Source organism: Musca autumnalis, unplaced genomic scaffold (genome assembly GCF_047663935.1).
Source record: "Musca autumnalis isolate F117 unplaced genomic scaffold, ASM4766393v1 scaffold_4, whole genome shotgun sequence".
NCBI lineage: Eukaryota > Metazoa > Arthropoda > Insecta > Diptera > Muscidae > Musca > Musca autumnalis.
The window spans coordinates 61,893,425-61,916,928 of record NW_027411977.1 but is presented as its reverse complement, the minus strand read 5'-3'; the positions used below and the strand labels follow the sequence as shown (position 1 = coordinate 61,916,928).

The following is a 23,504-nucleotide window of genomic DNA, read 5'->3' as shown; positions in this document are numbered from 1 at the left end:
CTGATCAGTACCATTGAACGTTCGGGACAATTCGTTGAGAATATATGGGGTTTCGAGCTGCAGGCAACATCTCGAAAATTAATTATTTGATCAGTCCCAGTTATGGTTGGACCTCATATGACATCAGTTGCTGCAAATATTACACCTAACGGAGTAGGAATTCGCTGTAATGCGCCTATGGCGTACAGAACAAGTGCGTATATAGGGATCGGAATTATGGTGGGTGCGGGAACGTACCAGAAAAATGATGAGCAAAGTTGTCGACATAATTTGTTCACTTGTGGAAAACTTACGGTTGATACTGGAGCAATCTAGTTCCTGGAGCGGATTGATCTTTCTAGACCCTCTTCCATAAGCATCTTCTTCCTTTATATAGTTCGATAGTTCCCAAAACGATATAGTTCAATGAATATTTGGTGGTGTATTTGGTTTCCTGGTGTCAATTAGTTCCGAGACCGAAATAGTTCAATGAATCTTTCTCTTTCATTGTTGTTTGTCTTTTCTTCGCTTGATGGGTGAATTGACATAAACAAATTACATTTAAATATTAAATTGCAGATATGTAATGTGCGTGTGATGAATGCAACGAAGAAAGATCGACGTACATAGTATGTGTAAAAATGAACGAAGGATATGAACGAAAGGAACTATATGAGCTAAAGGAACTATATGAGCTGGATATTGTTCCTTGTCCGTAAAAATTCCATGGAACTATCTCTTGTCGATACAGCTTTTACTGAGTTGACAATCCCTGGCCGAGTGAAGCTTGAATCGTTCCCGAGTATAGGTCTGATTGTCTTGGGAACAATAAAATACATGTAATCTTGCCTTTTAAGAATGCCATTATTTTTTAGCCTACGCGTAATGCAGAATATAGTTTGTTTGTTTATATTTGTTTACTCCCAAAGTTTTTATGTTAAATAATTTGAAAATTACATCTTATATTCTTTTCTCGAACCGAAATTCCCATCCCCGCACTTCGTTTACAAAAATATTTTATTATTCACTTGATTTGTGCGTGTGTTTTTTTATAATTTGATACAATTTCCAGGGAATACCGAACATTCATTTGATTTTGTTTGGGGTGTTGTTGTTATTATCGGTAATGATAACAACAAATATTGGCATAGAAAAAAATCTGCGAATAAAAATACGCAAATCAATACAAATTTATAGTCAGTCAGTCAGTGTAAGAACTGAATTTCATTTTATTATTATTTGCACAGCCTGAATGAGTGACTAAGTGTCTGTTGATTTGTCAGTTGGTCGGTCGATCTGTTCGCTCCTCTGTGTTGACGCTTTTCGTGTTTCGTCCGCTCTACTAATGCCATTTTAGTTACATTAAAACTCCATTCCCAATAGGATATGCAAATTAAATTATCGAAAAAATAACACATATAAGCTTTTTGCACATTACGAGGCAAGTATAGAAGTTGTGGCTCCGAAATAACATTTAGTCATTTTATCACAATGCATATCGAGAATTATTAAGTGCATACTATATCACATTAAATAGCAGAGATTTTGCAAAGACTTTCTACAATTAGACCTGCCCCGAGGCGTAGTTTTCACTTCTCTCCTTCTTCATCTCCTATTGAACGTCCCAGAAGATCTTCATAGTCTTTAAAATAGGTTGTCTTGGTATTCTGACAAACCACGTTAGGTTATTGAGCACAACTCTATTGTTATAGAAACCAACAGTCTTAGCCATGGTGTTTTATCTTTTTCAGTTTAGCTGGTTGCGTCTGAAACCACCCAACCCCACCATCTGCTTCCAAATGAAAAAGTTCTTCGCTAGATGTTCTTATTTCCCAATTAATTTTCCATTTAATTCCACACTATCCCAGAAAATACTCTGGTCTCGGTATGACTAACTGTCCTTTGTTAGTTTTCATATCATTACCTTTTCATATTCTCTATCATAAGTAGAAACAAATCTACACCTGGTTGGTTGCATGCATGTAACAGCATAGCTTTGGTGTGTGCAAATGACATTACTTGAACGCACAAATGTTATTTTAATTAATATTTATTTTATTCCATTTGCAACACTCAACCCTACATTTTTTCGTTTATTCCCAGAGGTCGTCGGGTGGTTAGGTTAGATGATAAACACTTGACATTTGTATGAGTATGGTGGAAATCTGTTTTTAATATAGGAAAAATTGTAATTTGTAGTGCTTTTGACATATACACATACATAAGAAGGAATGTGTGTAATTGAAACAAAATTGTGGAAACATATTTACAATCAATGAGTTTAATTTCCACTGATTTTCTATTTATAAAAAGTAAATGGAAAAATAATTACATACACAATATTTTTTAACTATTTTTTGTTACATGTTATTTTATAGTATGTATTTACCATTCTGTTTTTCTTTACAGCACTTAACCGAATTTATCTGAATAGAAATTGTCAATGGTGTGTTCATTGCTAACTGATAAAGAAGTTAATTTGAAGCTGCTCCAAACAAGACTTGTGGTACTCACCTTGTAAATAAGTTTTTGAATTAAAAAAAAAAAAAAAAAACAGTTAGATATCCTTGCCACTAAACCATATGGGAAATGCTTAGACATTTTTAATAATAAAGGAAAATTTAACCTAAATTTTAAGAAATCAAATCAAATAACCCCTTAACCCTAGTTGTGCAGACCAAAAAATTTCATTTTTTCATGAAACTACCAATATTTTTAAGAATTTCTTACTTTCATCTTATACAACATTTTCAATTTTTTTATTGAAAAATATTGCATAGCTTTGTGCTAAATGGCTCTCTGCGAAACCCCTTTTTAAGTGTTTTGCGGTGCCAACGATAGCTCGAAAACAATAGGCAGATCTTCGTATATTGTTTTGGGCGTTTTAAGTCAATTTAAAAAAAACCGAACTGTCAAAGTCAACATTTTGGTTTTAACGAACAAAAGGAACTAGATTACCCAAATCTATTAGATTCCCCACCACTAAATCATATTGGAAAATGCTTAAGCATTTTAGTAATATTAAGATCAAATAATATTTTTTCGGAACCGCTAAAACTGGCAAACTCAAACTCTAGAGTTTCGAAAAATTTGGAATGTTTAGAAGCGAATTGCATCTTTAAATTCTAATAATGTAGAAATGCATTTTTGATTTTTGTCATTGTGCGCTCACCTATGTCTTGGACTTTGAGTAATATCCAGTCAATTCAGTTGATTTTCTTCTCAATTGAGAGCGTAGGATATTACCTAGGAATAATTGTTTCTAAAAAGAGTTTAAAGCTCACCCTGTCTAGTATCGGTAGTATAAGATTATTAAAAAGAAGTTTATATTGTATTATACGTCCAAAAATATCTTCATCTTCACGATGTTTTCCATTCGCCGGTTATCGCAACGTACGTAGCAGTGGTTAGTGATAGATATTAGGGATTTTGTCCTTTTGGTTGATAAAATCGGCCAAACTTTTTTTGACACGTTACACATTGTTTTATTGTGCGAAATTTCTTTCGCTTTTTTATCAAAGAACATCTCAACAGTACGTATGTAGTGACATAGAAGAATATCAACCTTTGTCTACATCCAACAAAGGTAGTCACCGCTTAAACTTTTCAGCATCGAAGCATTTTATCAAATTTGCTGCCTTCATTGTCGCAAAGATTTCTGCCTGTGAAACATTCTGTCACTACCAAACATATATAATGAGTATCCAAGACTCAGTGGCTTACAGCACTATAACCATCTTATTTCCAGAATATATCCATATCACCAGTTGCTTCTTCAGTATTACGATCAGGCTTTGAGATATACCCTCAGCCTATGTGAATTGAAACTTTCATCCACGGACAGATCGACACAATTTTTGAACTTTTGTGGGGGAGTTAGCACAAGGAGAATATCGATATCGGCAATTTAAGATGTTAAACCAAATTTGGACAAAATATTAGGAGATCCAAAGTTTGGACCAAATTGGTTGCCCGTTCAAGAGTCATCGTGCATACCATTTTAGTGAAGTTGTTTAATATTGGAGGGAAGTAACGGAAGTTGTTGAACATCTTCGAACTGAAACTAACTTTGGACAAAATATGACGAATGCCAAATTTTGGACCAGCGACTACATATGGTGCCATAGGGGTTTTTACACCCTTTGGGCTGTTTTCTCAAGAAGTATGGGCTTGCCCCAGAGCTTTTATCGTCGTAATTGAGGCAGCAAATACAAGTTGCTTCGAGAGAAATCAAAGTGATTAGAGAGCAGGTCTTAAAGTGAATTTATCCGAAATTGTAGGAGGTAACCGAAGGAGTGGACAAATATAGTCCATATTCAATTGTGATTTACATGTGGTAGATATATTAGGATGTGTTAAGTAAGAACCAAATCGGTTACTTCCTCCAAGAGTTATCGTGCGCACAATTTTTCCGAACATTTTCGAACTTTTGTGGGGGAGGTACCTGAAGGAGTGGACCGACAAGGTTTTTCTTCGAACTTAAACTAAGTTTCGAAACAATATTACGAAGGCCAAATTTTGGACGGAATCGGCATATCCGTTCGCGAATTATCTTGAGCTCCACACGGTGTCCCAGGGTTTTTTTGCAACTTTCAGGCTACATTCTCAGGAAGTATGGGCTTGCTCCAGATGAAACTTGTACCGTCGTATGGGGGCGGTGAATACAAGTTGCTACAGCAAAAAACAAAGCGATTCGAGTGCAGGTTCTAAACTGAACTTTTCCGAAAGTTTGTGTGGGAGGTACTCGAAGGAGTGGACCGATTGAGTCCATATTGGAACCTTATCTAAGACTTGTAGAAATTTCAAGATGTGCAAAGTATGGACCAAATCGGTTACTTCTTTAAGTTTGGACAAAATATTACGATTACCAAATTTTGGACCGAATCGGTTGATCCGTTCGAGAGTTATCGTGCGCTCCAGCCAGACAGACAGGCAGACGGACGGACGGACATGGCTAAATAAACTCCAAATTGTCTAAAACACATTTCGTCCAAACATACTTGGGGTCTAAAACCATTATTTCGATGAGGCACATTTTGCCCGTATGAAAGTTTATATGCCCTCGTTAGCATCAATGCTGAGGGTATACAAATATATCTCATAGAAATAATGGTTTTAAACCGCAAGTCTGTTTGGACGAAATCCCTTTCAGACAACTTAGAGTCCATTTAACCCAGTCTGCTAAATCGTTTTGAATTTTGTATAAGGTTCATACTTTTTGAGATTAATACCCCAAAGCTTTAAAAATTCTAAGTCCACCAACAATAATGGATAGTGCGCAATATAAGGTAACGGGAATTCCTGATTTGGTTTAAACTTTGTCAATTGTAATATTTTATCCAAAATTAGATCAAGCTCGAATATTGGCCTATAGGTATACGCCTTCCGATACCTCCTCCAGTTAATTGGTTTATACTTTGCAGATCGTAATATTTCTTCTTTTGCTACGGGTACTTTCCACACAAAATGTTTCGCAAGGGCACAGTTTAAGGACAAGTTACGTATAGTTTTGAATTTTCTGCAGCTGGTTTTCCTTGCAGGCTTTATTACGACTTCACAAAAGCTCAACAAACCCTACTGGCACCATATGAAACAACTGATAATCGGTACAAAGCACTTCAAGGTCTGTTCGAAGGTAGTTCTCCTGATTATTACAACGAATTAACTTTTTCGTGTGCAAGTGCATGCTTCCAGATATATGGATCCAAAAGCTCTAAAAAATCCTTCGGATGGATGGAGGGCATGATAACTACCGAAAGGAGTGACTGACAATAGTCTAACCTTTCCATACCGTAAATTTTCTCTCAACCTTAAGTCTAGTTGAAGATGATAATCGCTTTCGATACTTCCCTTACCAACATTTTCAGTAAGTGCAGTTAAAGGTCGATTCGATTTTAATTACAACGATAAATTGTGTTGGTGAGCAAAAAAATCCATGCTTGTGACCTAAAAGCTGTAATAATCCTACGGTAACCAACTAAATTGGTTGGTTGGGACAATACTTATGGAAAGGAATGACTACCAAAATCAGATCTAGTTCTGTTCCTGTTTGTACAGTCATAGGTTGAGGTTATTTAGGCGACTGATACTTTTTACAGTGTTTTGGATGTCAATACATGAATGTGGGTCCATTATTTCTATAGCCTCCATATAGCGGTACCACCCGATCTCAGATATTTTGAGGATTTTATCTTCATTTTTAGGCTGCATCAGCTGTTATTTGGCATTTAAGATTCCCAATGATACAGACATTTCCCCACCAAAAATTGTGAACATAGGTCCAGGTTTTAGTATTGTCCCCATATAGCGGTAACCACCGATTTCAAATGTTTTAAGGATTTTATCTTCATTTTTAACCCGAATAGGCTGTAATGTGGCATTTAAAATCAATATTGGTCCATTTTTACTGTGTTTTTTTACGGTGTTTTATTTAACTTGCATATCAAATCGGTAACTCATTTTCCACACAGTTTCAGTTGACCAATCGAACTGAAACTTTGCACACTTTTTAGATTTGGATGACAATACATGAATGTGGGTTCATTTTTCCTATAGCCTCCATATAGCGGTACCACTCGATCTCAGATATTTTGAGGAGTCCCCATATAGCGGTAACCACCGATTTCAAATGTTTTAAGGATTTTATCTTCATTTTTAGGCCGAATTGGCTGTAACTTGGCCTTTGGAGTCCCCAATGGTACAGAAACTTCTTCACCAAAAATTGTTGACATAGGTGCAGGTTTTGGTATAGCCCCCATATAGCGGCACCACCCGATTTCAAGTGTTTTAAGGATTTTTATCTTCATTTTTAGGCAGAATTGGCTGTAACTTGGCATTTGGAGTTCTCAATGGTACAGAAACTTCCCACCAAAAATTATGGACATAAATCCAGGTTTTGGTTATAGCCTTTATATAACGGTACCACACGGATTCAGGCATTTTAAAGTTTTTATCTACATTTTTGTTCTCAGTGGTCAAATAAAATTTACTTACTAAAAAGTTAAAAATAAAAAAAAAAAATTAAAAAAAAATAAGTTTCAGTGTTTTATTTATAAACGCACTTAAAACTAGAAAATAATTCGTCGCTTAGACTCAATAAGTATATTCTTTCTCGTGATGGAATCTCTCAAATAAAACGCTTGTATTTAAATTATAAATGGCGGCAAAATTAATCGGCAAGCGTTTTATTTGATAGATTCCATCATGAGAAAGAATATACTTATTGAGGCTAAGCGACAAATTATTTTCTAGTTTTAAGTGCATTTATAAATAAAAAAACTGAAACTTAATTTATTTTAAATTATTTTTTATTTACTTGTTTTTTGCCCCCTACTGGGATTAAAAATGAGAACTTCAGCTTTGTATCTAAACGCACTACACACTGTGTCACACTTACGAATATTAGGTGTAGTTGAAACGCACATCAACAACTATCGTCTGCCAAAGGCGAGCGTTAAACTCACAACTGCCGGTTTTGTAGTCTGATACGCACACACTCTGTCTCATCGATACTCGTTACATAGTAATGAGTAGATTATGCTATTATGCCTTGTAAATGTTTTAGAAATTAGTTCAACCAACTGGCAATGCTGAAGATTGCTTGCTTACATTACTTAGTAATGGGTTATTCGACTCATTCGACTACCAACATTTTGCTGGTTAAAGGTATTTGCATAGAATTTAAATGTAAAAATAACATTGTAAGATGTAATTTTCGATTTATCGCATTTTATAAATACATGTGTGAATTCAATGTAAGAACCATCTCAAGTTGATAAAATCTTCACATTGCCAATGGTAGGCTTTAATCTCTTGCTTTGTTGTGTGCAATAAATTACATGTGCGAGAGAATTTCTAAGCAATTCTAACTTATTTCTGTTCTTAAATCTCTGTTTTAAATTATTTATGTAGTTGATAAGCACCAGTAGTATGCCGTTATAATAATGAAGCCACACAAATGACTTTCATAATTTGACCCCTCATAATGTGGATATAAAAAAACTTAAAACAACATGGTCAATATTCTTATATTAGCTTCTTATGATTCTCTAAGGCTATTTTAAAGGTAATTTCCTCCATAGCTAATGAAGCAAAAGAAAAAAAAAAACAAACCAAAAAAGTTAACCAACATTGTATTGGGGAAGAAATACATTGAAAGGCGAAAATGAACGACCCTACTACCATTTCATGTTTATTTCTACTTTAAACGCAGCTTGTGTTATCATCCTTGACCGGCATTTTTGTATTGTATTGTTTTGCTTTCTCTTCTTCTTTTCAATATTCTTCCTTTGCTGTTTAGCTGTTTTTAGGTATACGTACTCATGTATTTATATACTCTTAGCTTGTTTGATATTATTACATTATTTCATATTTTTCTTTAATTTCATTCTTCTCTTCTCTTTCTTTCTCTCTTTTCTCTTTTTTGCACACAACCAGTATTCAAGGATATAAACGGAAAAATAAAAACACGTGGACGATACGTCTGACTTTTTGGGATAATAGCAGCAGCGGAAATAACAACGACGGCGACGATAGCAGCAGCTAACGCAACGCAATACCAACCTAAACGACACTTTAGGAAGAGCAATCAAATGGTAAGTTATGAATAAAAGAAAACATTGCCCCCAAAAATTTCTTCACTTAACCTTTGTATATATTTTATGTATGTATGTATATACACAAACATATTTCTACTTAAGGCAGTAAAGTTATCAGCTGCTAAAATTACTTCACGTGCCACGAATATAGGTTTATCGTCTTTTTTTTTATTATTTTCTTCTGTGCATAAATTTAATCAATGTCCCCATGAAAATCATTGTTAAATGTTTTGGGTAGAAGTATTCGTCAATAATCCAATGGGATTAGTGGAGGTAGAAATACTTATGTTAAGTTATACTATAAAAGTAGATCGAAATCTGCATATCTGCTTAATCGGATTGTATTTAAATGTCTAGGTATGGAGCTATTAGGTCATTATGTCGGGACGCACTGTGGGCGAAATCCAAATCTAGGTGGTGAAAATTAATAACTTTCGACTTAGTTAAGATAGGCGATTGAAATTTTGAACATGTGTTTCTAATGGCCGTAGGTCTTATTCTATTGGATATGGTCTATTTAGGTCCAAATTTTGGTGTAGATTCTATATAACGGTGCCGCCCGAATTTTGGTATTTTGAATAGTTTAGCTACGTTTTCAGACTGAATAAGCTTTACTTTGACATTTGGGATTCGAAAATTTTCTCCACAAAAAAGTTGAGGGCGTAATCCACGGTTTGGTGTAGTTCCCATATACAGTATCGGCCAAATCTAAAGCAGCACTCCCTCAGTACATTTTTTAAAATGATATTTTTTTAAAATGATATTTTTTTAAAATGATATTTTTTTTTTTTAAAAAGTAAGGTTATAAATTTATTTTGTATTTTTTTTTTAGTCATTTATATTTTTATGGTTGGAAAACACAAAAATAAGGAATTCAGAATTCAACAAACAAAAGTTAAAATTCAAAAAACATCTTAGGTCGCAAATATAAGCGGACAAAACTAAAGCACCCTCCAATTTGAGGTACAACAAAAACTATTGAAATCAATATTTCATTGCGTATCCTCTATTCTGGATGATACAAGCACATTTTCGGGGGGTACCGTTATATGGGGTTATACCCAAACGTGGACCCAGGTCTACAGTTTTTGGTGGAAATGTTTTGTAACGCTAGGAACCCTTAGTACCAAATTACAGCTAATTTAGTGGGAAAATGTGGCTTAAATACTCAAGATGCCGAAGATCGGAAGGTACCGCTTACGGACGGATTACGATATAATTTGGCACATATATTTCTAGACCAAACACCGTCACACATTCTAAATTTCATCATAATTAGACATACATAGCTTAAATCGGGCTAGCTATATCCAAATCCGAACCGATTTCGATAATATTTGGCACACTTATTTCTAGACCACATTCCCTCACACATTCCATTATGATCGGACATATATAACCTGTTCGTGCACCAAATACCAAAAAATCGGTCGAAAATATATATGGGAGCTATATCCAAATTTGAACCGATTTCGATATAATTTGGCACATTTATCTATAGACCTAATTCCATCACACATTCAAAATTTCATCAAAATTGGACAGATACAGCGTGTTTGGTGCAACAAATACCTCAAATCGGCCGAAAATATATATGGGAGCTATATCCAAATCTGAACCGATTTTCACCGAAAGCAATAGCGTTCTTCATTAGGCTAAAAAAATGATCTTCCCCAATTTTCAGTCAAATCGAACAATAAATGCGACCTGTACGTTGCGAACGGACGGACGGACATGCATAAATCGACTCAGAAAGTGATTCTATGCATATTCCTAGAAGGAACTATGGGTGTATCTCTTGTCCTTTGGCATGTTACATACAAATGCACTAACACATAATACCCTTACCACAGGGTGGGGTAGGGTATAAAAATGAAGGAGCCAGACTGGAATTCGCCAAGACCCATCTGGGGTATCCAAAAGTGGAGGACTGCCCTGTTTTCTGATGAATCTAAGTTGATTTTAAAGGATTCGGATGGCATAAGGCATATATCAAATGGGCAACGGTTAAATCCTAAATATAGTGAGATTTTTTTCGGGGAAAGGGATTGGACCAATTCATAAAATTATTGGAATTATGGATCGTTTCAAGTATCAAGAGGCGTGATGTTGCCTTATGCTAAAGAAGAGATGCCACTTAGATGGATATTCCAGAAAGATGTCGAACCAAGAACAGGAGTCCTCCGTTGGCCCAACAAATCCCCTGATCTTATCTCTCAATTGGACCGTGTGGGAGATCGTTAACTCAAAAATCATCAAAAAAAAAAAAAAATTAAAAACCAAAGAAAATTTATTTGAAACCGCAAAAATATCCTGGAAAGCAATATCGCATGCAATATTTCGACACCTCCAAATAATAGTATGCTAAGTCTAAAAAGTGAGTTTTGCAGGAGAAGCTCTCAAAGTTTGGAAATTTTTTTGAACTTCAGTACTATGCTAAGTCAATATTTGTTTATAACTTCTGTTCGGATTGACCGATCATTACCAAAATTAGACAGAATTTAAGTTAAAGGACGTTCGACACCTCCAAATAATAGTTTGCTAATTCTGAAAAGCGAGTTTTGCAGGACAAGCTCTAAAAGTTTGGAAATTTCTTTGACTTTCAGTACTATGCTAAGTAAATATTTGTTTATAACTTCTGTTCGGATTGTCCGATCATTACCAAAATTTGACAGAATCTAAGTTAAGGGACGTTAAATATACAAATGTAAAGAACTTGAAAACATGCTAAGTCGACTTAGCATACTATTGTTTGGAGGCGTCGATTTAATTATTTGATATCCTCTATGCCTAAACGATGTGTTTGCGGCATCCAGAATAAAAGATACGCAACGAAATACTGTTTTTAATATCTGTTGTTGTGCCTCGAATTGGGGGGTGCTTTAGTTTTGTCCGCTTATATTTGCGTCCTAAAATGTTTTTTTTTTTTAACTTTTGTTTATTAAATTCTGAATTCCTTATCTTTGTGTTTTCCAATAAAAAATATATAAATAAATAAATAAATAAATAAATAAATAAAAAAAAAAATAATTTTTAACTTTGTTTTCTTAAAAAAATTATCATTTAAAAAATGTACTGAGGGGGTGCTTTAGTTTTGGCCGACACTGTATACTGTCCGATGTTAGGTATTTTAAACTTTTTAATTACATTTTCTGACCGACTTAGCTGTATTTTGGCATTCGGGGTTTCCAGTGATCAAATAACCTTTTCAAACAAAATTGTAGGCATAGGTCTACGTTTTGATACAGTCCCCATATAATGATACAGGAACATAACGTTTTTTTGCTTCAAAATAAAACGGCGATAAAACGAAGAGTTGAAAATAGCAGCAGTCCAAAATTTTCGGAGTAATTACCTCGGAGCATGTGCTTTAAGAAAAACAATATCAGGGCGCGAGTGCCTGTAAATGAAATTGATTGTACCCCAGCAAAAATACTCATTACAAAATCCCCTACTAACCCATTATTTTAACATGGACATGTCGCGCGAAATATGTATTTATTTTTTGGCCACTTACATAACTAGTTAAATGAGCACTACTTATTTAAGTGGCCAAAAAAATAACTACTTATTTCGCGCGACATGTCATCACTGCTTTGCAACAGATCCACTAGAACGGCCGACTATTCTATGCTGATTCCTGACATCATGAACTCCAATGACATCAAACGTTGCATTCCTAACTATCTAATAGAACCAAGCCTTTGTCCTTCCTAGGACAAAAATCTAAGTTCCGCAATATTAAAATGGGACCACAGCGCGGAGTACTGTCTGCAATTTTATGTAACATCTGTGATGCAAATCTCCAACTTTCACCTGTACATATGTCGGTGGTGTCGTATGCAGATGACTGCACTATAATTTCATCCTAAACCCAAATCGGCGGCGTAAGTGCTAACATTTCAGCTAATATGCCAACATCACAATTTTTTCGGGAACTTTATATTTTCGTTCAGGTCAGACGTTTCATAATACAGTGGACAAAAACCAAAAGGTGAAATCCTGGATCAAAGTCCTAAAACCATTAGCTGGAATTTTCTGTGTCATTAATAGGGAAAATTTGATAGCAACTTATAAGTCCCGCCTGTACTTACTTCCTGAACTTCCGGAACATAGTCCTAAAAGCATTATCTTGCACTTCCTTAAAGGCCATTATTTGCTCTGTCTTCACTAATGCCGCCCATGTCTGTACTTACGTTTCAAATCCAGATGCCAAAGGTGGGTCATCTTCACGGGGAGACCAGGATGCTGTCAGTTAGGCAACATAATGTGTAGCTGACTAGACAGTTCCTGTTGGCGAGTTATCAGCCATGTTCCTCTAATCATCACGACGTTAAGAGGAGATTGACACAGCTCGCCATACATCACCATTGCAGCACACGGTATGATAAATGACGTGTCCTGTCCAACGCGTCGTTTCCCTTGGCTCAGACCAACTTCATATTATCGTTTCCGTTAAGGGACCACATAACTTCATAACCTCTAACCGCAGTACTTTTCTCAACCAATGCAAAGGTCTAGAGAATTCACCAATCATTCGCTTCAGATAGCTGTCCATTCTCTCAGATCCTCGGGTAGCTGAGAATTTTCGGGGACATCATCACAGTTTCAGTCGCTCGCTAGATACCTGCCGGTCGAATATCTGAGGTTATGGGACTACAAAATTAGAATGATAAGCTTCTTCGCACGAACCCTGAAGAGCCTAGAGTTATGGAACTTACATTTGAAGTCAACAGGTCACAACAACATAGTTATTAAGGTTTAAGTAGATTGTGGGAAACGTTTAAATCAATCTCGAACCGGAAAATAAGGATGATAGAACGGCTGTTTATTTCAATGACGTGGCAACGACGACCACTAAATACCCCATGAAATTGGTTGTAATGTTCGTCAACATGCCACATGTATTTGCGACAAGATAAATCGCTGGCCAACAGTACTTGGGGTGGTGATAAAGAAACGATGTTGACCTGTTACAAAGCAATACGTTGGTCTGTGGAAAGCTATTCGGCGCCGGTGTGGTATGCAAATGTTATTCCTACGCAGTGCCAGAATGTCTCCTCATGGCACTAGTAGACCATCTTCATGAGAATACAACAATTTTACCGATGTAAGATGTCAATGCAGAACCTCTTTGGGTGTTATCATCACAACAGTAGAGATCTTCTTGATCAAAGCCGATAAACTTCTAGATGAGCGAGCCTATCAGGCAGGTTTGGATAGCATGGACACTGCGCCGGCAATACAAAAACACCACTCATCGCCGCAGAAGAAAGCCTGTTGGCAAGGTAAATACGATTGGTTTTAGCCAAATTAAGATCCGCATGATGCAGCTGCCTCAGTTTGTATTGGGCTCGAATATATAACACGATACCCAATACATCTCTTGTATGTGGATTTGGGACCGCACGACACGCTGAATTTGTTAATCTGCCCAGCTGAACTTACTAATCTGTCTCCTAATTCAGAACCAGAAAAAGATTAACAAAATAATATATTAGCGTTGCTATAATAACAACCATCACGTTATGATGCAAGATCCACGTATTCGTAAAAACTTTAGGTGCTATCGTGATGTCATTCTATCAGACGTCAACCGACTTTCGACAGCGAACTCCTTGATGAGCGTGCATTAATAGGTGGTCCCCGAAGCCATAAATGGCTAGGCATGGAATAAAGTTCTAAATCCATCCAACAAATTCGACTAATGAGCAGCTTCTTCCAAGGCCAACTCGTTCTATACTGGCAAAACTAAAGTCAGAATACATTTCCCGATACTGTAAAGAGGTGCCATCATAACCCTCAATACAACCAACATCTATTATTAAACTGCCCGTCTGCATCCCACAAATCTTGTATCTAGCGAGGGTATAAAAGAAAAGTATGCCTCATTGAAATAGTGTTTTTAGACCCCAAGTATTTTAGGACGAAATCCTTTTCAGATAATTCGAAGTCCATTTAGCCATGTCCGGGCATGTGTCTGGCTGGCTCTCAAACAGTTCAACCGATTTGGTCCTCGTAATATTTTGTCCGAACTTAGATGAAGTTCCCAAGAACGATACATCTGAATAAGTAAAAAAGTATTGATCGGGTTTGCCGACATAGATATACGGACAGATCGAATGTATTTAGGGTATTTTCAAAATTTTATGGCGCTTTTTGGACATTTGAACTTGCTGACAAAAATGTGGATTAGGATTAAAGTTCAAAAGCGTTGCGAGGGAAGTACTTGAAGGAATGGAATATGGACTGATCGGTCTACTCCTTCAGGTACCTTCCATACAAATAGTTTTGTATTTTTTTCAACAAGTTGTCCACAAGTCTCCTATTAGTGTGGAATATTGTATGATTTTTAAGACTTCGTCTTATCGGGCTATTAGGTCTACGTTTATCAATGAAAAATAAAGACTATTTATTCCATTTTTCTACCCGAAGTTTCGTTGGGATTTTCCAACATCTTCAGGTGTATTTTTTATTAATAAACAATCTTACATCAGTTTTGCATTTAAATTTAGTCAATTGTAGGTTATAAAAGAACACAACAAAGAAAATAAATGCAAAAATATTTAAAAATGTATAAATGTAAATATCACAGTAGTCTTAATGCTAAAAATCACAGAAGTTAGAATAGACTTTATTTTTCATTTATAAACGTAAACCTAAAGCCCGATAAGACAAAGTCTTAAAAATCATTCATAAAGATTCAAAAAGGCCAAAGAAACTTAAAATAAATGGAATATTTTTTAGGCCAGTCCATACTTCCATGAAATAATGGCTCAAAAGATCTTCAAACCCCTGCCGACAGCAACTGAAATGACTGAGTACGATTATTTACGACTTGGCTGAAACTTGGCACATAGTAAAATTGCATCGAAGTACTATATCGGGATACCTCCCTCACAAAATTCATAATTATCCCTAAGTTTAATTTGGCCGAAACTTAGCACATCGTAAAATTTCGTTGAAGGTCTATATCAGATAACACTTGGGTACCTCTCTCACAAAAGTTAATAATTTTGATTAAATGCAATTTAATAGTTGTTCGAGGACCGTTTTGAAATTTGTATCAAAGTTACTCATTGTGGACCTGTTTACAGCGATATCATGTATTTCGCGAGAAAGTCCATGCTTGCGGCCATAATGGTCCTAAAGTTTTAAAAAAATCCAATAAATTGGCTGATAGTCTTGACAATCAAAAGAAGTCCTACCCAGCAAAAATTTGGTAAGCACATGTCATTACTTGGTGCATTACCGAGTAATGAGTTCTCATTACACTCCGCATTATCAGTTAGTGCATATACAATGGCTAACACATAACTACTTATTTCCTTACTTACAACTTACTAAGGAATAAGTACGGTGGCACAGAGCTAGTGTGTCCGACTACAAATCCTAAGTTTGTGTGTTCAAAGCTCACCGTCGGCATGGGAGTTTTTTGTTGACAAAATTACGAAGAAATGTTGATGTACATGGATGTTTTTAAACAACCCTTACTATTTGTACGGGTGGCCTAGTGTGTAGAATGTTTGGCTAGAAATCAGAAGTTCATGTGTTCGACACCAGCAGGGAGCGGAATAAAAGAAAAAGAAGAAATAAAAACGAAAAATAATTGGAGTGTTGAATTTGAATATAATTTCACCACAGATGTTCTAAAAATAGAACATACGCCTTTTAGCTTTTTTTGACTACTGGTAAGTGGTTAAATATGTACTTACAAACACAATTAAGGAAGTACTGCCTTCCTATGACATCCCCATGTAAAAATAATGACTTTTACGGTCAATCAGTAAGTAGTTACAACTGCAAAAATTTACTGAATAAAGTCATTATTTGGTAATGACTTTTTTGATGGGTACCTTGTACATCGTAAAATTTCGCTCAAAACTAATCAACTTTCAAGAAGATGTATATCAGACAACATTCGGGTACCTCCCCCACAAGTAAAGTAAGGAAAGTTCGAGAATTGTTTTAAATATTTCATCGAATGTAGTCCATGTCATTCTGATGACAACGATAATGACCCTTCGAAGGCATGTACAAACTACATATGTACGTTTGTACAGAGCGACATGAAGAATATTATATAAAGTCTCTAAAATGTAAAAATAATTTTCACCATATTATTCTTCAATAATAATATTGACCTAAAAATAATGTGCTCTATAACACGTTTCACTGCATCGCGTAATGCTCTACATAAAATGTATTTTTGACGAAAAATTAACCTACAATTTGAAGTGTAAAGCAGCATATGTTCAACACACATCCACCCACTCATTCAGCCGATGTTATAAGAGATTCAAAGGAATCTCAGTTGTATGGAAGGAACAGCTATATCAGCAAATGAATGTAACATAGACAGCATATCAGCCAGCTTTATTATGGCCGAGCTACACAATCCTCCCTCTGATACACAAAACACATAAACCAAAAAGGCACACAAACAAATACACTCTTATGTGTAATCCAATGAGACCAAGTAGTGGTGGTGGTGCTGGCTGGTGTTGGGAGATGACGTACTAAACTTGTTCCAGTTTCAGGCTTTAGGGTGCTTATTATTATTAAACGGAAAACTAGCAACATAGTTATCTTCTTTAGAATGACACTCCTCTGCCTGTTTCAAAGTATCCAACCCACCAACCAACCAACAAGTCTCTCTCTACGTCTAGTTGTGGTTGCTTTTAGGTACCACAAGAACAACACAACAATACCAACAATTCATTTACGCGAAACATAAATCCATTTGGCCTGTCTATCGTTTATGTGCGCTCAAAGAAATCTAAGAACACCAACACAAAAACTGCTAGTTGTTGTCGTTATGCTTTACTTTTCCGTTTTCCAGTTTTCTTATCAGAGTGGTAAGAAGCTATGGAAAAAAACTTAGAACCCAACATTAGCTACTTGTGTATTCCGGACACTAGCTCCTCGTTTACCTCTTCTTCGTATAATCTGTGCAGAAAATTAGGAGTGTTATGCTGCGGTGTGTAAGCGTGTGTGTGTGTTGTGAAAAATAATAAACTTTGAATTGTCTGTCATTACATGAGTTGTTGTAACTTTGAACTAGATATCATCAAGTGAGAAGAGAGTGAGGGTGAGAGAGGGTAAACATGGAAATGGGAATGAACAAAATTGGATACAAAAACTATGTTATTTGTATATTAGGTTGTGTGTTTAAACGTACATTGTATCATGGACAACATTTAAACTTTGGCGGTTCTAATGTCTGAAAAAAATGGTAGATTTGGCAGGGCTGCTGAACAGGAGCAGCGTGCCGTGCGGGTCTGCACCGCATGTACGGTGTTATCAATCCTTGTCCTAGGCATTGCGGCGGCTGCATAATCCGGAACGTAGTTGAACTTAAACTACTCTGGTTCGTCATGGCAGTGACATTATTCGGCTGCGATATATGGGGGATGTACTTCGAGTACCGGACTGCGACTGCATATGTGCGAATACTATTAATACATGCATAATAGGCATGCTGATTTAGGGGTTCTCTCTAGTAACGTTGGACCACTTTCTCTAGATCATAAAGATTCCTCGCGACAGGCCCCTTGTCCTATCCACCGTATTGTGATTATGATGATTCTTACTGTTACACCCGAGCAAGTGCTGCAACGAGAGCATGTTATTGTCTTAGCATGTATGTAAGCCCCCTATTCTCAGATCGGCGCTATAATAAAATAACATCGGACACGCATACTCATATTTAGCAGCACACATGATCAACACATATCGGAATAGAGAATAAGCAACAAAGTTTCAACGGCTTAGCCAGGTTTTAGGCAAACCATTGTTTTTGAGATCAGGGTTACCAGTGTAATGCATTAAAAATCACGATATAATTAATTCCACTTTTTCGTTCAAAGGACATGTGAATTTTTGTTGAAGCCGTTGAATATGTATTTTTTTATTTTTAAACAATAATAATTTGTTTTTTATTTTTGCCTTATTAAGGCGAAGGCCATTTATAGTGATATTTAATTAATTCTCTTTCGAGTTGAGCTGTTAGGCCTTTAGAGATACATTGAAAAATTAGGAGTCTACCGAAGTCCCACGCATCCAACCATTACACTACGTTTCAATGGTTGGATGCGTGGGACTTCGGTAGACTCCTAATTTTTCAATGTATCTCTAAAGGCCTAACAGCTCAACTCGAAAGAGAATTAATTAAATATCACTATAAATGGCCTTCGCCTTAATAAGGCAAAAATAAAAAATAATTTCAGCATGAGCCAGGCTGGGATTCGAACCTAGGTCTCCGACAACTGAGTGTCAAGGTTGCCGGCGTCTTAGCGTTCTAAGCCACCATCAACTTGTCAAAACTTTAGTAGACAATAATTGATGATCAAAAAATAAAATCTTCTGATATAGAAGAGCAATTACTAATGATGTAGGAATAAAACTTACCATAGTATTTGTGAACATTGAAAAATGGGATTACCAAAGCAGGACTATAGGAAAAGTTTGGAGTTTCAATTAACTGACATAATTTCGCATATACATTTATCTAATGAAGTTCGATATATATACCAGTTACCAAGCTTTGCCTTCGTCTGCCACAAAAACAACATCCTAATACACCTGAAGATCGGATTTACCACCCGTGAAACGTAGTGTAATGGTTGGATGCGTGGGACTTCGGTAGACTCCTAATTTTTCAATGTATCTCTAAAGGCCTAACAGCTCAACTCGAAAGAGAATTAATTAAATAATAATTTGTATTCTTTACATAGGTTCTACCATATGATGGAGGCGTTTTGACATTAAATAACACCTTTTTTATTACTGCGTTGGCAACTCTAATCACAAAACCACCCTCCATTGCTAATTCGCTGCGACGAATGGTCAGCCGACTGCTAAATATGTAGCATGGTTGTCGATTATGCCTAACGAAAAAAATATTAGGCGTAAAAAACGAAATAAGCAAAAATGCACAAAAATAAATATGGGTTCGGTTGCTTATTTAGCCGTGTGTGTCAATATTGTGTAACAGTTGAAGTGTACAGCTAATGCTAATGTTTTTAGATGCTGGCTTTTCAACCCTGATCCTTGGGTATTTACATCATCATCATCATCATATGGTAGCAAAAGCTTCATAAAGAGTTCCTAATAGGTTTTCTGTAGGCAGGAACTGTGGCTATCAATTTTTTTTTTGGAACGTCCAAAACTGTGAAGTTTTAGCCCTATATTATTTTTAAAAGTTCGTACCTTCCAAAAATATAAAATTCGGAAAACCCCCCAAAATAACTAAGTAATTTTTGGGTTAAAAAGATTTAGTTTATATAGCCAGTATTCGATCAGCCAGGCCATAGATGAAAGGCTCAATTTCTAGCACAAGGTCTGTCTCATACGGAAGAATATAAGGTTAAATTTATACAAAAACAAGTAAGAACGGCGTTAAGGCCGGGCCGAACTTTTGGAAAGTTTAACGCCTCCAACTAAGACTAAATTCCGAATTTAAGTCATATCGGTGGGATATAGGAACCAAAATCTTCAAAATACCACAAACTTGGAGGGGCAGTTCTGAGGCCACAACCTTCAAAATATCGAAAATGGGGAGGTACTGTTCTATGGGGGCTATATGAAAACGTGGACATATGCCGACGCAGTTCAGGTAGAAAGTTGTAAACCTCCAACGAAGACTAAATACCAAATTTATCCATTTCGGTGTTACTTACATAGTTGGCCCATTACAGAACATCTGTAACGAACTAAGAAAAGATCTCCATTCCTCTCTGTTTTTCGCTTGACTTTTTGGAATACCGCGCCTTTTCATTTCTTCGTCCACTTGTATGCTCCATCGAAGCTTAGGCCTGCCGATTCTGCGTGCACCGCCATGTGGCATGTATTCCTACGCCTTTTTAGCGGGTTCATCATCGCTCATTCTTATGATATGGCCTAGCCAACACAATCGTTGCATCTCGATACGTTTAACTATATTCATGTCTTTGTATAGCTTATATAGCTCGTGGTTCATACGACGTCGATATTCACCGTCAACGCAAATCGGCCCGTAGATCTTTCGAAGAATTTTCCTCTCAAACACACCAAGCACTGGCTTATCTGCTTGCGCAAGTACCCATGCTTCGGAGCCATACATTAGCACGGGTAGTATCAGCGTTTGTATTGTGTTATTTTTGTTTGACGAGATGTTGCTTTGTTTTTAAATTGCTTACTTAGACCATAGTAGCATCTGTTGGCCAATACAATTCTTCTTCTTATTTCACAACTGATGTTGTTTGTTGTGTTTATGGCAGTGCCGAGGTAGACGAAGTCATTAACTACCTCAAAATTGTAGGTACCAACTTCCACAGTTGGTCCGGGCTCTATGGACGCTTTGCGCGTCGACACCATCAATTTGGTCTTTTCGCTGTTTACCGCCAGACCCACTTTCGCATATTCTGCTTCGACCATCCTAAAGGTATCAGTTACTTCCTTTACTGATCGTCCGATGATGTCTTTGTCATCAGCATAGGCAAGTAACATGTGGCTATTGGTGTAAATTGTGCCATTTCTTTTGACATTTGCATCTCGTATTACCTTTTCCAGCAAAATGTTGAATAGGTCACACGAAAGGCTGTCTCCTTGTCTGAAACCTCTTTTGGTACAAAATTCTTCGGAGAGGTTCTTTCCAATTTTAACTGAGGACCTAGTATCAGTTAAAGTCATCTTACAAAGCCGGATGAGCTTTGCGGGGATACCAAATTCAGACATTGCATGGAATACCTTTGATCGGAGGGGACTGTCGAATGCTGCTTTATAATCGACAAAAAGGTGATATGTGTCGATCTGCATCTCTTGGGTCTTCTCTAGGATTTGCCGCAGGGTAAATATCTGGTCAATGGTGGACTTGCCAGGTCTACAGCCACATTGGTATGGTCCAATTATTTCGTTGACCATTGGCTTTAGTTGTTCGCACAATATCCCTGACACTATCTTATAGGCAATAGGGAAAAGACTTATGCCCCTATAGTTGGAGCGTACAGTCTTATCTCCTTTCTTGTGGACTGGACATAGGATGCTCAGGTTCCAATCGTCGGGTACGCGTTATTTCTGCCAGATGGTGCTAACTAGCTGATGCATACACCTTATCAGCGCGTCGCCTCCGGCTACTGCTGCTTTATTATTCTTCAGCCGGTTGATTGCTGTTTTTACCTAATCTTGGCCGGGTGGTATACATTCTATACCATCTTCTGGGATTGGATCTGTGGTATCATCGTCTTCGCTACTATTGGATACCAGCAGATTGGAGAAATGTTCCTTCCATATCCTGAGCACGCTATCTGTATCTGTTACCAGATTACCTTGCTGGTCTCTACAGGAGGATGTGCCTGTACCAAAGTCATCTGTTTGATGTTTCACTCGTTGGTAGAATCTTCATTATGGCTCCTGTACACCTCGATTTTTTCACACTCCGGCTTTTCCATTTCTCTCTTTTTCTTGCGGAAAAGACGTTTCTCTTCTCTCCTTTTCTCCCGATATCTCTCTCGTTCGATACGCGTTGCTACTGATTGTAAAGTAGCTCTATATGCCGCATTTTTCTCTTCAGTGGCAGCACGACAGTCCTGGTCATACCATGAATTCCTTTGTGGAGGTCTCTGGAATCCAAGTATGGATTTTGCGGCTGTTTGCATGGAGTGGGCAATGTGTTGCCATTGTGTTGTTATGTTATCGGGACAAGAAGTGCTCGCGTTAAGCAATTGGGCTAGTTGAGTGGAATATGCTGTGGCTATCTGTTGTGTTTGCAGCCTATCGATGTCCAACTTCCGCGTTGTGTCTGTTGGATAAATGTCTTCCATCTATCACAACATGATCAATTAGATTACTTGTTCTTTGATCTGGAGACAGTCAGTTGCCCTTATGAATATCGAGATGATTAAATCTGTTACTGCTAACTTACATGTTTTTTTTTTCGCTGCAAAGTCTATCAGCCTCATACCATTGTCCGATGTTTCACTGTGGAGACTGAATTTCCCGACTGTTGTACCAAAGATATTTTCCTTTTCAATTTTGGCATTAAAATCGCCTAGAATAATTTTAATGTCATGGGCATGACAACGGTCATATGTTACTTCTAAGCGCTTATAAAATATATCGTTGGTCAGTTCGTCCTTGTCTTCAGTGGGAGCATGAGCGCAAATAAAGCTGATGTTGAAGAATTTTGCTTTTATTCCAATTGTAGCAAGTCTTTCATTCACTGGTGTGAAGCTGGAGTGTTTTAACCTCCGACCAACTACAAATCCGCAACCAAACGCATGTTTTATGTCATGGCAGCTATAATACAGTGCGTGACCTTTAGGTGTTATTGTGACGCCTTTCCCAATCCATCGTATTTCCTTTATGGCAGTAATGTTGGCCTTGTACTTTTCAAGTACATCTGCCAATGCGTAAACTGCACCTTCTCTATAAAGAGTGCGAACATTCCAGGTGCAGATTCGCAGATCATGGTCCTTAAAACGTTTGCGGGGTTCGTCAACTTTAGAGGGGTTTGTTTTTCTTTTCTTTCGTTTTTTCATAGTAGGCTGTTTTTTCTAGGGGAGGGTTACTAACCCGACGCCCAAACCCAATTTTAAACGTTCTTATGGGTGAACGCGCGGCACATGTTAGCTCACTACCTTTAACGGGTGTTAATGGCAGTTCTGAGGCCACAACCTTCAAAATACCGAAAATGGGGAGCTACTGTTCTATGGGGGCTATATGAAAACGTGGACATTTGACGACACAGTTCATGTGGAAAGTGTAAACCCCCAACGAAGACTAAGTACCGGTATTATAATCGTATAAAACTGTCAAAATAACGAAAATCCGGAGATACAGTTGCATATGCAATACCAAACATCCTGGGAGTAATAAAAACTTCTATACCAAATTATAAAGCTCTATCTTAAAAATTGCGAGCTGTATCGTGATTTTAACAGAGGGACG

General features: G+C 36.9%; 1 protein-coding gene across 5 annotated transcripts in view; it reads left to right on the top strand.

The window, feature by feature from the left end:
* The window catches only part of Src64B (Tyrosine-protein kinase Src64B), a 255,864-nt gene that overhangs the window by 124,268 nt on the left and 108,092 nt on the right, over positions 1-23,504 (top strand). For all 5 annotated transcript variants that reach the window (XM_073983741.1, XM_073983744.1, XM_073983743.1 and 2 more), the window contains exon 3: positions 8,416-8,573. The gene's annotated coding sequence lies outside the window, so the exon portion shown is untranslated. The remainder of the gene's footprint in view (positions 1-8,415; positions 8,574-23,504) is intronic.